Consider the following 18,255-nt stretch of genomic DNA (forward strand, 5'->3'; position numbering starts at 1 on the left):
CTGAGGTCGGATTCGGATTCAGCGCAGCAAAAACCTTCGGGTATACTAGGTCTGGTCTCTGGTTCCGGAACTTTGTCAAATTTTGTCGGCCTGTGTTATTAAATCTTTTTAAATATCCTAAAATATTCCACGTTGTTAATGTTAATGTTAATTGTAATATTATATTATACTCACTAAAAAGATGCAGGAAGCACGCTAATGCGAGGAGAAAAATAGTAGGAATTTTCTTCATTTTCTCTGTCACCGTGAATGTCAAATAAAAGATTGCACTGATGTTTAAAGCGAAGGTTATTTATACTAACTTTTACGACTTCTGGGTGACGCGTTTTATTTATTCATTAAAATAGTTAAACTGGAAGGAGGGAGATCGTTGATCATTGACCTTGATATTTTCCATATCTTTCTAGATTTAATACGCATCGCACCTTCAGTATAATTAAAGATTACAGTATGTGTAAAAACAACAATTAAAATCCTACTCTTTTTATTTTTCTTGATCTTATGTATACAAAATTTAAATAAATAAAAAAATTAATTGTACCGTGAACAAAGCTGGCGTTCTTTCTGCGGCTTCTTGGTTCATCCAAAAATATGAAGAAGAAAAAACGCAAAAAGGCAAAAAATTGTTAAATGGCATTACCTTTCAATATTTTTATCGTTTTTTTCTATAATTTGCACTATTTTTTAGTGTTTCCAAAGTTGTATATGATTATATTATCATATAAAATGTTTACGTGCAAAATATTAACAACTAGAAAAAAGAATTTTTATCGAGAATTTCTTTAGAGGGAATAATCCCCTCCCAAGTTTTTCGAAATTTCTAAATTTTTGAAAAATTTAACTCATGTTCAAGGGTTTTATCGAAACGTGCCAGGTTTTTAGGGATTTGAAAGGAGTGTCTACGAAACAAAGCCATACTGATAACTTTTATTTTCATGCTACCTCCACCCTTCCTGCAGCGTCACAAATATGACGCAACAATAAAAAACTACATTTTTACGTAATATGGTTACTTTTTATCAATTTTCCTCGTTTTTTTCATAAAGATAATAATTATTAGACCATTTAATTAGTGGATATAACATTTTAAACGATTTTCAACTCTTCATATGTAAATTATTTAAACAATTATTTTTCCCCCAAAAATATAAAAAATGCTTTCAGACAAAAAATTGTATGTGTTATATTTTATTTCATTTTTTTAGTTATCGAAAAAAACTCCTTCAGCAAATAAAGATTGCTGGAAAATGTAGAAATGTATTGAATATTAAAGGAAATATATAAAAATTATGTAATTATTTAACAAAACGTAGCATGGAATACGAATTAAAAGAGGAAGTTGATTCGGGTGCTAATCTGAAAAACTGCACCCGATCACAGCGAACTCGCAGCAGTGATGCTTTTCAGGCTACTGAACAGTGAAAGCTTGACACCTGCAAAAACGCCCATTATAAGGACGATTAGTTTGACAGAATATTCCGGGTAAAATCGTCGAAACTCCCTCACGAGGTCTCTATACTTCTTTTTTTTCATTTTCCTTGGCTATGATGTTTTTGTTAGCTGACGCCGAAAATTCGATAACGAATATGGTTCGCTTCTCGAAGTCAAGAAAAACCGTGTCAGGCCTCAAGTTTGCAATAGAAACTATTGTCGAGAATGAGAAGTGCCGCAGCACTTCTCATTCTCGACAATTGACTCGATTTCCCCAGGAGCATTTAGAGGAGCTCAATCCGAGGAGCTGTTCATGGAAGTTTTTCTCTTGTGCTTTCTTAATCTGGGCTCTCAGAAGTGAGTATTCGAGATAGATAAGATTTGATGCACTTTGCTCACCCCTAATACTGGCCTTGACCTTACTGACCTTACTGACCTTGACCACTATCTCTAGCACTTTTCTATTCCGAAGGGTACTTTTGCAGCGAACCTGCAGATCGAAAGCTCAAGGTCTGTGCTAAAAGCAAAGAGCAACTACATTTTGCTCTAGGGATTGTCAAACGATATACTAAGGCAGTAGGAATGGAATTTGGGTTAGACAAATGTGCCAAGGTTTATTTAAGCGGACGAAAATTTAAAGGCATCCCTGAAGATCCTGAGCTCGTCGACAGAAGCGCTATACGAAACCTTCGCTCTAGAGAGACTTATACATACCTGGGTGTGCCACAGAGCCGCATTCAGATTGTGGCATCTATAAAGGATACTCTCCAAAGCAGATACAAATGTATCATCGGGCAGTTTCGACCTTCTAAACTATCGGCAAGGAACAAAGTATCTGCAGTGAACATGCTTGCGGTCCCTGTTGTACTCTATTTATTTAGAGTGGTACCATGGAAGAAGAGAGAGCTGAGATTCTTTTATGTCAGGACACAAAGGTTATGCACATGAACAAAAGTATGCATCTAAAGTCTTCTGTTCCGCGACTTAACATCTTACGCCGTCAAGGTGGTCGCGCAATATTGAATCTTGAATGTCTTCACAAGAGGATTATTCTGGGTACAGCACACAGAGACGCAAATAGAAGAGACCCTTTTTCTTAAAATGGTCAGGGAGCACGAAGAAGTGGGCGAAGGGGCGTTTCTGTACAAATCAGCGGATGAGGTGGCCGAAACACTCGGTCTCAAATTTAGTATTAGGGGTGAGCAAAATGCATTCAATCTTATCCATCTCGAGTACTCACTCCTGAAAGTCCGGGTTAAGAAAGCACAAGATAGAAACTTCCGTGAACAGACCCTCTATAAGAAGATGCATGGCTTCGTCCACAGAAAGAAGGAGGATTAGTCAATGTCATGTGAGCTAACTTTTTCTTTCCTTAAATCAAGTGGATTGAAGTCTGGCTAGGAGGGTTTCATTTAGGCATTTCACGGCGGTGTCATTTCCACTTTAACATACCGTCGCCAGATTTTTATCCAAGACATTCCCGATGGTAACTGCAGGGCGTGCCATGCACACCCCAAACATTTAATACACAAACTATCTAATTGTCCCACCCATGCGGGAACAACCTACACCCAGAGGCAAAATGCGGCACTGAGAGTGTTTTATTACACTCTCTGTCACTCTTACGCTATCAACCTGAATATCGATGCCCCAAATGGAATTTTATATTCTCGACAATTGTTTCTATTGCACACTCGAGGCCTGATATGATTCTTCTTGACTTCGAGAGTTAGTAGTCTGAAAGGCATCCCTGCGTGTGAAAAATATGCTAACGCACTTGCGGGAAAAATGCAGAATGCGGTCGTTCTGGGGTCGCTCCGTGTCCTAAGGTTGCACGAGACTTTTGCCGGATCGTCGCATGGATTCTTTTTCAGACTGTAAGCACATATCTCATGACCGTGAGACGTGGTTGCGGCTGAAATTTTACCGTGATTTACCTGGGATCGGGTTCAGTTTTTCAGATTAGCACCCGCTCCCGGCGATATATCTTGCGGTTTTCCTTATGACAAACTTTTAAATAATAAGTGTGATAATTTACATCGAATGAAGTTCAAGCGTAATTCTATGGAAATTTCTTTTCTGTCAACGGTCAATTTCTGTATTAAGTAGGATATAAAATTGTTTATCATCTGTCACGTTTAAGACGCGTGTAAGAGAATAAAGTGTACCAGTGTATTTCATTTATATTTTATTGTAAGAGCTCACAACCTTATCATTCCTTCTTTGGAATTAGAGGATTTAGAGGTCTAAGATAAATAATCATCCTGCTCTCACTTTATATATTTTGTAATTTTCTATTATTTCCGACGAACTGGCATACAAGAGGCATTTTTAAGCAAAATAACTCCTAAATACGTTTTTTGGTAGAGGAGACGTAATCTCTTAAGAAGTCCCACAATAATGCCTTTTCATTGTTTTAATAAAGTTGGAAACTTACGCAATATCACTCTCATTAAAATTCTACATTTATTAATATTTCTATTTATATTTGTTAGGTTTGTTAACAATAACTTATGTTTATTTTTCGGCGACTGTATCGCAAAAAGCCAAAGCGCTATTACTCGGGTACCTAAAAACTCAATAATTAGCTATAATAACGCTCGGATTTTTTTGTGATGGTTTAATTAGAAAGGGCAGCTCAAGAACTATCCAAATCTGTAAAAACCTTAATTTCGATTTTTTTTAGATTAAGTCACCTTACTTCGGCGCACGTCACATACAATGAAATTTTTAATAAACTTTCAAAACGAAAACTGACCAGAATTTCTGGTACGGCAGAATTTCAAAACAAGAGAAATCTCTACAAAGTAAAAGACAATTTTTGTAACGAATAAAAATAAAAACTTTATTCTTAAGAATATCGATATACTCCAAACAGAATTAAGGGCGCCAGCCACTAGCGAAACGGATATCCACCATTAAGACTATATTCTCAAATGACACTGTCGGGAGCTCCACAATCAGTAAAGAACGAGCTTAACTTATAAATTTTCACATCAGTGTAATGTCAGATTAATCCCCAAGGGGGTGGAACGCCTAACCACAAATTAATCAGAGGCCGACATCTTGTTAAAACACACTATTCTTATTTAGAAGAAAAAACTGCCGATACATTTGCCGCAATTACAAAAAAAATCCCATAGGCGAATTTCTCAAAAAGGAAATCTCAGGGGGAGGTGGGGCTTTGTATTCCTTAATGTATACGTTCCCTTCTTTCTCCCAGCTTCTGCTAAAACGGAAAAGTTCGCGAAATGATCTATAGTCTGAGCGATGGATGACCTTGTGCTAACCAGGTCTGAGACTTCTGTGGACCCAATCAAGTTTTTCAACTATCGGAGCTTCGTCCTCAGGCAAATTTATCAAGCTCTGTACAATGGCTAAGTAGTCATCGATAGACTCTTCTTTATTCTGTGTTCTAGCCTGTATTTGCTCTTTGACCCTTCGTTCAAAGTCATCGTCGCCAAATTGAGATCTACATTCCTTTCGAAATTTAAGCCAGCTACAGAATTCCTTTTCATGATTTTAAAACCATTTTGACGGAATTGCTTCTAATTAAACCGGCACTGCTCATAGTTGTCCTTCATCTGATACTCCAGTAAGCTTTCTACGGTCCTCTATTTTTGTTAGAAAGCCATTGGCTCTAAGGCCACTCTTACCACTGAAAGTAAGATTCCACCCTAAAACGATCTTTCCCAAATATCTATTTCCGAATCTGTTCCAATTGTTTGATCTGTTGCTATAAACTATGTCCCTATCTCTGGATTGATCGCGAGAGCGGTGTTCTTTGAGTCTAATGTTACTCCTCCGTGGTCTTTCCGGTAGGGAAGGTTCACGGTTTGTGCTCACATCAACTTCAGGGTAAATTTGTGGAATTTTTTCTGCAAACTCCCTAAATTATCTTTCGTTAAAAGACGTTTGGCTATATCTTTTCAATTTACTTCTATCCATACCGAAAATATGTTTTCTATTGTTGTTCGTCCTGAGATCTTCGGTCTCAGATTCGGAAGCTGCGGTGTTAGGAAATAATATGTTAGGCATCTTAGTTGGGTCCTTATGAATAGTACCGAGATTTTCGTTTTGTTGGAGTTCTGCAGAATTTTCCGAAAATAATTAGAATTGTGAGTGGTGTTGTTCCTCTTTTTTCTCCGGGATTTTGCAAGATCGGCTTTCTACTTCGAATGGTAGCGGTATCCTGCATAACACGGTTCGCAGGACTCAAATTACTATTGCCTGTTTCCTTAGTTTCAAAAGAAACTACTGGTTCCGGTATATTAAAGGGGGTTGGCATTCCGAAAATTTGAGCCTAGTTGAATTAAACATTTGTCGAATTGATCGGGGGTAAGAGGGAAGTTTGAACGTGTTGTGTTCAGACTGTGCTCTTCGTACCAGAAGTGTCTAAGTTCAAAGCTTTAAGACTTTGAACAATTTCCAGATTGTCCAATTCCGCGATAAATCTTTTTAATGCTGTGTATATTTTCACGTGATCGAGCGCACTTAAAAACGACCTGTTGTTTAACTTTTTTTTTTTAATTCGAAATTCGAAAAATAAATTTCAACTAGAGAGGAAAAAAAATATTCGAAGCTCAAATTAAACCAACCAAACTTCCAAAACGTTGAAAACAAATTTCGGATTCTAATTCTCCATTTCCAAGTCTTCTAAAAAAAAGTTTACAAGCTATTTTTCGAGAAATTCCAAGTAATTTTGTTACAGTTACAGCGTGCGTCTTGTCATTGCGCGACAGGGAAACAAGTTTACCACAGACTTTCCGAATTTGAAACTAATTTTCTACTAAAAAAGATTTATTCTGATGAAAAAATATAATAGTTGATATTTTAAACAAAAAATGTTTTAATTACAAATTCAACATTGCATGATTTTTTAAATAAGTTGCATTCTTTTTTAAAAAAATGTAAATTATAATTAAAATGATCAATTTTGGAACCAAAAAGACGAATTTTCAAAAAAATAGTTGAAATATTAATTGAAACAGATTTTTCAGTTAATAAAATTTTTAACCAAATAAAAAAATTTGTAACACAGTATTGGCTTTTCTGGTGTCCCACTTAAGGATATGCCCCAAAATTCGTGTCCCACTAATGGGCGATCTGACTAGCTCAAAAAATAATAATTACCAAAGAGATCCGAAGCTCTGTGCACCGATTTGAAATTTTTTTTTCATGGTCAGTCCTTTTATAATAAAAATAGTGTATTTTTTATGGTCAATGTATTGCAGAATCTTAAGCGTGCATTCTCAGTAACAGTAAAATGAAGAGAAATCGAATTTCGTCGATTTCAGCGTCATCTATCGCGAAACGAGAAACATGTTTTCGACAAATCATATCCATTTTTATCCAAAGAATCCGAATCCGCAATAAAAAATAGGAGTTCCCTTTTAAGATTTCGAACTTTCTCCCACCCACCATCCTCAGGGGGAAGTGTGGGGGAACCGATTTTAACATCAGTGGATGTACTCCTCATTATATTATATTAACAATAGAGAACAAAAACGTTCCGTTTAAATTTTACCTACTCTCCTGAAATTTTTGTAAAAAATTGCTATTTCTTAGATAAAATTACCTAGAATTTGCATTTTTTAATAAATAAACATCCAGGCACATCATTCTTAAATTTTGTTTAAACTGTTAAAAAACCTATACGGACCATGAAGAACGTTATGTATGCTTTGTAAACTTTTTTCTTTATTGTTTATAACAATTTTGAAATTAGAAAACATCTGTGATAATTTAATTCGTAATTTTTTAATAATCTTTACTGGTTAAATTTTCTTTTACAAATTAGCTTTAAAATATGATTTCTGGTGTTTAGGTTTTTAAATTTTCATCTAATCTCTACATTCTATTTTTTGTAATGTATAAGGAATGTTTCAGAATTTTTATAATCCTTTCCAAAAATGTTTAGGCGGCGAACTATACTCTTGTATTTGTTTACTTTAAAGTGATCATGAATTTTATGACTTTTACCTGATAGATTTTTTTTTTTTTAATCGGACGTAAACTTAGAGTTTTTATTCCTGTATTAGCTACAATTGTTTTATTACATATTTCGTTAGAACAAGTAAGTTTCTTTTTAAAAGTTCGTGAGCTAAAATAATCTCCAATGTTCAGTGAATTTGATCCTCGCATCCTCTAAATTTTTTTTTCTTAATCTAAAAAAATTAGGGAGAGTAATTTTTCAAGCAGAGAAACAAAATGCCGCGATATGGTCGCCGAAAAATAAAAAACAGTTTTTTTAAACAACCCTAATAAACATTAATTTAAATATTAATAAATGGGGAATTTCAATAGGACGGACATTACGTAAGATTTCAACTTTGTTGAAACAATTATAAGACATTATTGTAAGACTTCTTAATAGATTACGTCTCCTCTACCAAGACAACGTATTTACGAGTTATTTTGCTTAAAAATGCCTCGTGTCTGCCAGTTCGTCGAAAATAATGGAAAATTGCCAAATATATAAAGTGGGAGCAGGGTGATTATTTATCTTATACTTTATTCTCTTACACGCGTCCTAAAAGTGACAGAAGATAAAAATTTTCTATCCTACCTAATACAGAATTTGATCGTTGATGGAAACAAAATCCCATGTAATTAAGCTTGAAATTTAGTCGATGAGAATTATCATATTTATTATTTGAATTTAATAAACAAATATTAAATTCATCCTAAGCAAAGCTCGTAAAGATACATTCAATTTTTAATGGCAGTGGCTCATTTTATTCTCGTAACGATTTCTTACGGCTTGTAAGAGTTAAGTGATATAAAATTTTTTTATATTTATTTTATTTTCGTAGCAATTTAACTGTTCTTCATGGAAAGTTTTGCGAATAAAAAAATTTGCTGACTAATATTAAATAAAAATGTAAAAAATATAAATGCTATACATATATTGGGTAGATAAAAAAACCCCCCTGTTTATTAAAATTCATTAAAAATTAAACAAATATTTTTCGCGAGCCAAACCACGATTCGTATGTAAAAGAAGATAAAACAGTTTAAATATTTAGAGAATTCGATTTCATAATTTTAAAGCAAAATATCTTACACAAACATAACCTTGAAAACTGTGATGTAACCTGTTTACTAGCATCACGATTAACTTCTTATTGTTTTGTTAGTATAAAGATGAAAATGTTATCTGATAGCCTCTTTTACATTCTTATCATTTAAGATTGAGAAAAAAATTTTTTCAACGAATTTTTCAATGAATTTCCAAGTTTGGACACCCCCGGAATTCAAAAATCATGTTTTTACGATGATGTCTGTTTGTCTGTCGGTCTGCCCATCCGTCCGTAAACGCGATAACTCTCGAAAAACTGAACGGATCAAATCGATCTTTGGCCCACTTTTTTCAGTTCCAAAAAGAAAGGAACGATTTTATGTACGGCTATTCATACTAATCAGAAAACCAAAAAATTTGTCCTAACGACTTTTTTGATGAAACAAACATTTTCAGAGTTATAGCATTTATAAAATTTTAAAAATCAAAATTTTAAGTCAAACAACGTAAGTTTCAAGAAAGTTATCAAGCCTGGTTTTTCATTAACTTTTTCAATTTTTTTATAAATGAATAAATATTACGAAAAAATTGCAATTTTTTCTATTTGACAGTAAATTTTTTGATTTTTTAAACAAATTTTATCAAACAAATGCGTTATTTGGGCATTTTTCAACGGAAAAACTCGTTTTTTTTCAATGCCAGTCCTTTTAATTGGGAACTTCATGGTAATTGTAGCAAGATTCATAATGAGATCATCAATTTTATGATTGACGTAAAAACTCGTTTTTTCCAAAGTCAGTGCTCTTAATTTCAGAAATAAGATCTTTTTTTTCATTCAGTACTTACAGTTGGCCAACACGAGAGGGTTAGAGTTCAAGGAATGAAGGAATTATCGTAAAGTTCCCATTTAAAAGGACTGACAAACAAACTCATTATTTGGGAATTAATAATGAGTTTGTTTACTATATTTGTTAAAAAATCACGAAATTTATCAATTTATTCAAGCATTTGAAATGCTTGAATGAAACTTTATTGAAAAATCTCTTTTAGATCGCAGTATTTATATCTTTCTTCAAATTTAAAATTTTCTACTTGATTGAGTCTACACTGGGAAAAAATACTTCTAAATCAATGAAATATTGGTTTAAAGCATCAAACGGTGCTTTCGCCCTAGGTCAAATGCGTATATAATCAATTCAAAAGCATAAGCTATTGTTTCTCATTTTCTTGATTCAAATAAAATATTATTAAATTATTAAAAAAATAATTAGACTCAACTGAAGATGTCCTGGACCTAATAGTAAAATATTATAAAGTTAACTGCAGTTAAATTTGAAGCAAAAGATATGTCCTATAAATTGATAGCATTACTCGTATTTTCATTGGCATTATCTCTTAACTATAAACTTTATTAAAATATCCGAAATCGCCGAGACGTCACGCTGAGGACGCATTGACTTTTTGATTAAACTATCATAAATCGATCTTTTTATTGATTAGACACGTGTCTCGGCTTTTTTGTAAGTGGGTCCTTGTTTAAACATTATGAGGTTAAATGTTTTTACGATGATTATCACCCGCTAATATATAAGGAACCAAAAATATATTTTTAAACGTACTTAGACAATTTAAAATTTAATTAGTACAAAAAAATATATTTTTCAAATTTTTAAGGTCTTTTGTGTTAGACATTTCTTGTCAAGAAATGAAAATTTCGAAATATTAATAAATTTGAGTTAATTTTCCTATAACAATATTCTACATTCAAAATGGTAACTAAATTAATAATTGCAAAAAGTAATTACTGATTACAAATAGACAATGTTAGATATTAAAGGGAAAAAAAATTTGCAAAATTTATATTTTGCATCGTTTCTTACATAATCATTAGTATTTTTTATTCCTGCCTATTGATTTATGTTAATATTTAGTTTCATAACAATAAATAATACTACCATAGTTTTTATATTTTATTGATGAAATACTGTGATTTTTTATTTTGTTTTATCACTCCATTTGTTTATCAAAACTGGAACTTTAAAGATAGATTGTTTCAAAATTCAAGTATTTAGCATTGCTTATGAAAATTTTGACACATTTTCTTTAGATTTTCAGTGTTTGTATATATTTTAAATATTTTGATGTATATTGCCAAATGAGACGACTGAAAAATTCAAAAAAAATGTGCAACACTGTAAAATTCCTGAACAATAAAATCCCTGTCAAAAATTTCCGAATTATGAAATTTCTGAATAATTGTTCCTTGGGATAGGAGAAAAGAAAAAAAATAATTCCTGTTGTTCTTTTTTTAAATTGTTCCTACGTAGAGATTGGAATTTATTACAGTTTACGTAATTAGTTACAGTTTATCACATCCCAGTTGGTAGCACTCTCAAATTGTCTAACATAGTGCACCAACGTTTGATGACTCCTCTCTAATGATTATGTGACAAGAGATGCTCCGCTAGAGCTAATGTAATGGTAGTGGAGTCTGTATTTTTGAGTGGAAGTGTATCTGAATATTTCGTGAATTTGCATTAAATCGTCAGAATGTGGGTGTACCATTTTGAAGACTTGGAAAGTGGTCCCAACAGATCAATTTGAATCTTGTCAAAGAGATCTTTAGAAGTGTCTATGATTACCATTGGTTAACGAGACCCTCTTCATTCTAGCTTGTTTCGCTGACAATTTTAGCAGAAAAAACACAACTCTTTGCACATCAGCCTTCAATTAATTCCAATAGTATTTTGATCTCACTGGCCAATATGTCTTTTTGGCACCCGTATATCCTCCCGCTACTGATCCATGATCCTCTCATATTATCTCATCCCTCACACCAACGTGCGGAATGCTTATTTCTCCAGAACGAATAAATATTAAAAGTCCGGCATCAATAAAATGTTGCACGATTGTTTTTTCTACTTACACCCATCGATACTTGATGTCGCATGCCCAGCAATACAGCATGTTGTCTCTTAAATGCGACAGGGTCTTGTCAATAAAACATTCCGTCTGACCAATACAACATGGCCTTGCAGACCTATCAATCCTTGATGTCGCATGCCTACCAACACAACATAGTATTAAATTCCGGCTGTTGTTAGTCTGTAACCCGATTAGAAGGCAAGTGCGAATGTGTCGCCAGCCTTACACTCCATATAAATCCGGCATCATCTTTTAGAAGTAGGGTGAGAGGTTTGACTGTTTTTGCGAAGTTCGGGATAAAACCTCCTTTAATAGCTAATTAATCCTAGAAATTGCTTCCGATTTTTCTTCCCTTTTGTAACAGGAAACCTTTTTACAGAGTCTAACTTCCTGGGATCTGGCTTTACTCGATCCTGAGTTATCACATACCCCAAATAAGCGATTTCTCTCTTGAGGAAATACAATTTCTCCGGTTGTAGCGCCAACTCAGCTGATTTTAATCGACAAAGCAGAGATGTTAAATTTCGAGAATGTTTTTTGAGTGAGGCTGCATAGACGACTGCCCTATTTCGTTGCAATTTATAGCACTTGACTCCACTCTGCCAGCCCCCCTTGGCCTCAGATTTACCTCTTGTACGTCTATGCGCAATATGTTTACTGGAATTAAAATTTGATTTAGTATTATACGCTGTAGTAAAGAAATTGTTGGAATCTCTACTCGGATTCTTCAATTGTTTGCGCAATCTATTATAGCTATTTACTTGGACATCCTCTTCGTTCACAAAAGCGATGGCGTGCTGCATACTCGGGTGATATATATTGATATGGAGAGTTTTTGTGAAACAAGGGCTTGCTGCCTCCGATTCTTTTATTGGCTACGTAGATTTCTTATTTTGCTAGATACAACAACAATTATTTTAGGGGCTAACACTCACTTGTGTTAAAACATTTCGGCTTTACACTCGTTTTTTAGGCCTTTAGGTTGTCCCTCGGAGCAGTAATCTTCACGAGCCAGTCGTACAGGAATCAGCATCAGTTAGTATCCCACGTTGAATGTTCAGTATTTATTGTGTTTAAACTTACGGTTGAAAGAACAGCTGGTGACTCTATTCAACCTTTTACAATCTCGGTGCAATCTTTAACGCCCTCGGTTACCCGGATTGAATCTACTCGAAACTCAGGCAAAAGATTGCGGCTTCACACAAAAAAGTCTCGGATTCGTTTAAAAGACGTCGCGCGCGCCAGTGGACAAAAAGCTACTCAATCTACCCCTGGTTATCCATAGGGCGTACTCAACCAAGTATTTCGGATTTGCTTCCGAGAATCGACACGTACTTTTGGACCAAGAATTACTGTAATTACACCCTTGGTTATCCACACAAAATAAAGAAAATGAAGCACATTGTTTTCACAGTTAAAATCTTGCGCTTAATTTCAGTTTTTTTTTCAAATTTATTCAAGTTTTAAATTATTGAAGCTGCAGGAAACCTCCAGGTACGAACTCTGGTGCGATCTTATTTGTTAAAGAGTTCTACCAATGTCATTAAAGGCGGATTAGGGTAAGACATTTACAGAAGGAAAACAAATTAATTGAGTAAGAAAAAACTCAATATTAAAATTTGTTAATAAGAAATATCACTTTGCACTTCACTTTTGTCTTTCGAAAATAAAATAATTAAAAGGTTTTTATTTTTTTCATGAACGCCCTTAAACTCAAACACCTGAGCCGCATAGCCTATTGTGGGCGAGGTCGCTTTGCTCCTTCCACTGGATGTAAGCAGTTAACTTCAGTTAAAGGTCAAGGATAAGGGTTCAAAGTCTACATCCGAACGGATATACACTATTTAAGTTTAAATGACAGCTTCCTGTCTGACAGTCAAAAGTTCGCCTTTCTGTACCACTTGGCCGGCGCCAGTTCCCATTAGTGATGCTATATATAGCTCAGTGACTGATACTCATGACCTTAGATTCACCATGAAATTTAAATTCGTTTGGCGATATAATGAATACGAAATAAGGATAAGGTTCTACATATACTTATAATTAATTCATTTTATTCAGAGTTGCTAACTTAATAACGCTCCCAATACTTTAAAAATTCAAGATGAACAGATTCGCTACTTTGCTTAGACCAAAAGCCTAACCCATAACTATTATCAATGTAGTTTAAACTTTTCTTCACATAAGCAAGAATTACATGAATTTTTAAAGTCTCTAAAAGATTATCAATACTTGCTAACGCCTTACCAAGTTCAGATATATAAGACTCTGCTGAACATTTAATTTTTCCATATGTGAAGCAGCAATGGACGGCTTTGTTTATTGCTTTATAAGAAGCAGTATAGAGTAACATTTTAAAAAAACCTAAATTTTCATACATTTCTGGATGTTCAAGTTTATCAGCTTCCTTAAATAATTTTCTACAAGCATTTCTTTCCAAAGCATCTCCTTGGTAATGTTTAGAAACGAGATTTTATTTTTTAGGCCAAAGCAATGCTTTTTTTCCTAAGAGGGAGAGAGAGAGAGAGAGAAAGAGAGAGAGAAAGTAAGTAATTTAGTAAATTTTTTCATTCGTAAAAAAAATTAATAACAATTAAAAGACTGCAAAGTGAAATACTTACCATTTTCTAATGCAGTAAGTTTTTTGTAATAGTTTATGTGCAATGATTTTATGATGTACAAAATATAATTTTTCTTATTGTATATAATGTTTTTTCTCCTAAAAAGTATGCTTTCTAGAAAACAAAAAGTTATTAGTAAGTTTTATAGCTAAAAGTTCCCGAAGAAAAAGTTGAAGGATAAGTCATACTGAATTGTGACCGCTCAAAATACAAAAATGCTGATAAAAAGCGAAAAGGATCAGCTAGGATTTTAATTTTCATGAATTTGGAATCTATTTTTGATCTCGAATTAGCCTGCGGAAACCGATTTTGTCCATATTTTCCTCAAAAATTTTCCACCTTCAAACACACCGTGAGCGGTTTCGCCCTACTTTCATAATATTTGTACTGGTATTTACCTAAACAAGGAATGACTTTAAATTTTGAATGACTTTTTGAATTGACTTTGAATACCAGAGCTGCTATGCAACTTGCATTTACATTTAAATTATTTATATTTTATTTGCGACGCTTTAAACTCTCGCACTTGCAATTACGTTATTTTGTCGACCAGGGTGATCAATTAAATTGATTCCAATTTCAAATTTTTCCGATGACTTGTCAAAATAATTTTTTAGAGAAACGAGACAACCTTTTTTTGACAAGTAATCAGCCAAATTTAACATTAGAATTAATTTCATTAATTACCCTGGTCAACAAAATAACATCATTACTTTAAATAACTGCAGATTCAGTTATTTTATTCAGACTAGAATTAGTAACCAGTAATCATCCAAATTTAACATTAAAATAATTTGAACATTGCATCTATAAAATAGATGCTTGAAAGTTCTTCTGTCAAGACTCCTCGGATGTGAACTTATCAATTCTGGAAGAAGCAAGTGCCGTAGGTAAATGATTATGTTGTAGATATATTATCCATAGAACTATTAAGTAGGAAAATAAATAAGAAAAAAAAAATTATAAAAGTAACAGAAAGAACAGTTGTTTCTAGTCTCGTGCAATTTTTAAATTCATGTATTCCTTGAAGTTGTTGCGATTTAATAAAAATTTATCAGTTTCAATCAAAGCTTACAATTCGCATCCTGTTAGGTTAAAATAAGGATCATTTCCGCTGGTGCTTCTTAAGAAAACATGAAAAAAGTAACTTGTAACATTTACAGCATCTGATTGAAGTAACTGTAAGTTCTTGCAAAGTTTCATGTTTTTTTGTAATTCAAACACGTGTAATGCACAAGTTAAAACGTGTATGAATTTCGAAAAAATAAATTACCCTTTTCATTTTTAGGATTTTTTATTTTGAAAATTTACAATAAATGCGGTAGCGAAAATAAGTTTTTTCAAGTTTCGGAAGCTTTAACAAGAAATTTTAAATCAAAAGAAACAAAATTTTTTTGTAAATATCAGCAGTGTTTGCGAAAAAATAGGGAGAAAGCTTGAAATTTTTTTTCATATTAGCTATTTTTACAAAATTTTACAATTATATACATTAAATTTGAGTTTTGAGTGATTTTTTGTAATTTTACCCAATTTTCCAAAACTTGAAGAATAATTTAAGTCAGCTTAAAAGATTTTAAAAACGCTTTTATTTCAGTGGAACTTTAATATTTTTTTGATAAAATTTATTTATAAAGAATCTGTTACATTATCAGCGAATAGTACTTTACTGACAGTAGTTAACCCTTTAAAACCATGTTAGCAGAAAATCCACAATATCAATCAAATTAAGAATCTTTAATAACAAAAAATTTGTAACGTCTTTATCAGACTTAAATTTTTTTTGTTCAATTAAAAATCACATTGTTTCATGAAAAAATATATTAACCTTTTCACTCTACTGGGAATCGAACTTAATGGAAAAGCACCTGACCGGACATCAGAAGTTCTGTGGTTCGATTAGCAGTAGAGCAAAAAGCGAAAGAACTATTTTTCAAGAAAAATTTAATTTTTGGTTAAAAATACTATTCGGTTGAAAATTAATCTGCTTTAGTTCAGAATTATTTAAAATATCAAATGTTACATTTCTCATTAAAAATTTAGCCCTTTAGTGGAAAATTAAAAAATTGTTATATTTTAATTTGAAAATTGCTTGATTACAAAAAAATTATTTTGGGTTTCCAAGTTACTCAGATAATAAACATTATATTATATTATTATATATTTACCAATGGAATTAAGGAAATTAGCCAAAGTGACGAATACAGTACCGACGGTGATCTTCATTTTTTGGGAGCACATGACTTCAGATAATGTTCATTTAAAAAGAAATATTTTTTTCGAGCTGTTTCCGTATACACACAAGCGAGGTCTTTATATTTGAGGTAAACAATTTTCGTTTGTAGACTTCTTCGTTTTTACCTCGTGTCCCCCTTCCTGCCCCCACGATCAAAAAATGACACATCGCTTATTTATCTAAGAATTAAATTTCTTGTAGATGTACTATTCCATTTCCTCAAATGTAAGAATATCATACAACAACATATATCATTTAAAAAATTATATCAACACACTATTCCAATAAATTAAGGAAAAGTTAAAAAAAAGATCTTTATGGGTTTAACATCATACTTTCTTTGGTTTGAATTGCATAACCCCACAAGACAAAACAAAATCAGCAATCCGCGCCAAACCAGCATATTTATAAATTTTTGATGTCACTGAATCCAATTCCAGGGTCAGGTTGACCCCATTATGTTAGGGTCAAGGTCAATTAAAGGTCCCAATAAAAAAGCCTTTGGATCGGAAAATACCATTGGATCGATGAGAACCTCTACACTCACACATTCTTAGGGGCTGTTAATCGGAATCAGGGGTCCATTTGAACCCAAAAGGTCAGCGCCAAGCTCAAGTGACGGTAAAAAAATAATGAAATCATTGGATCGGATTAAAACTTTTACACTCAGACTATTCTGTGACGGGATCGTTTTTACCTCATCAAGTCAGAATGAAGGTCATCCCAAGGTGAAAATTGAGAAAGTCATGGAATTAACTTATAGGTTCGAAATAACACCAGATTTAAAAACGTAGAAAGTAGAGGTTTTCTCCAATACCATGATTTTCTCACTTATGAGCTTGGGATACCTTCATACCGACTTGACGTTTCCTTTATTATGAAATTCACTTGACCTTGGTTCTGACTTCAAGGGTTACAAGTCACCCTTAATTCGAATTTAGCAACCCAAATAACAACTTAGGTTTTGGCTTACCCCGATTTAATGGTTTTTTCTTATTTTGACCTTCAATTGTCCTTGATGCTGACAATTAATTTGTGGTGAATTAGTTTAAGTTTGAACTAAATAGCTTAATTTTCTACAACGAAATAATAGATTTTAAACAGATAATATTAACTATCTGCCAGAAAGAAATCAAAATTTCAAAATAATACTTAATTCTACAGCAGAAAAAGAGAATATTTTTAGAAGAAGGGTTTTTGAGTCTATGTTGATGTTTTAATAATATTGTTTGACTTTTAAAAAAACAAGTAAACTTCTAACAAAGTAAAATAGTCAACAAAAGACATGCATATTCTACAAATAGTAGAATTTTAAACTGCAGATATATATTTTTAACGAAAAATGAAATAGTAAAATTTGACTTCAAGAATTAATTTTGATGAATTTTTTACAGAGAATATTAATTTTTAAACCAAAACTATTCACAATGAAAAATGTAATAGTTGTTGTTAAGAACAAAAAATATTTGTATATTATATCCAAAATAAATAAATTGCCGGTGTCAGTTTTTTGTTATAACCCTAGAAGATCCAATATGGCGGCCGCAATTTAGGGCTTTAAAAAAGGACAAAGGATCCCGCACAAAATACCAATAAAAAAGCGTACAGTCGTTTGGAACCAAACTTTGCACATTGATAAAACAATAAAAAATATGAACCTCGTGTCTTTTTATTTCTACGGAAGCCGTTTCTTAGGGGTAGAAACCAACACTGACAAGCCACAAGCATGCTAACCCACCTGACTCTGGGAACAATAAGTTTAGTCGCATATTTTTCTTAGAATAATGAAGTTCTATGCCACAAGTGGGTTAACCTACCTACCTGGTAATCCACCTAAGCCCAGAAATCACCCTTACCAAATAATAAGCAGGCTAACCCTCCTAACCCTGGGAGCAGCGAATTTATTCGTTTACATTTCGTGAAATACAGTCTGTCAAGTTAAAGCGTGGGTGGCTTTACTCGCAGTCGGTAAGGTGTATCGACATGATTTTGGTGTCAAAATATTAAGAAGAGCTCCCTATTTC

Source organism: Belonocnema kinseyi, chromosome 2 (genome assembly GCF_010883055.1).
Source record: "Belonocnema kinseyi isolate 2016_QV_RU_SX_M_011 chromosome 2, B_treatae_v1, whole genome shotgun sequence".
In the NCBI taxonomy this organism is placed as follows: domain Eukaryota; kingdom Metazoa; phylum Arthropoda; class Insecta; order Hymenoptera; family Cynipidae; genus Belonocnema; species Belonocnema kinseyi.